Genomic DNA, 219 nt, shown 5'->3' with positions numbered 1-219 from the left:
CTTCATAGATCGATAAATAAAGTAAAGTAAAATAAATTTCGGTATCTTTCGGTAAGATGAATTTCAAAATGAAGACTATATCGGGCGCGAGAGTATTACAGAAATACTTTCCTTGATACTCATGGGAAATAGATCAAAGTTTTTAAAAGCTCTGTCATCTCCCTCATGCTCCCTCCACCCCCCCCCCTTCGTATCTCTCTCTCTATTTGGTTAGCTAGC

This window comes from Penaeus monodon, chromosome 20, assembly GCF_015228065.2.
Source record: "Penaeus monodon isolate SGIC_2016 chromosome 20, NSTDA_Pmon_1, whole genome shotgun sequence".
Lineage (NCBI taxonomy): Eukaryota > Metazoa > Arthropoda > Malacostraca > Decapoda > Penaeidae > Penaeus > Penaeus monodon.
Note: the sequence above shows the minus strand (reverse complement) of the source record.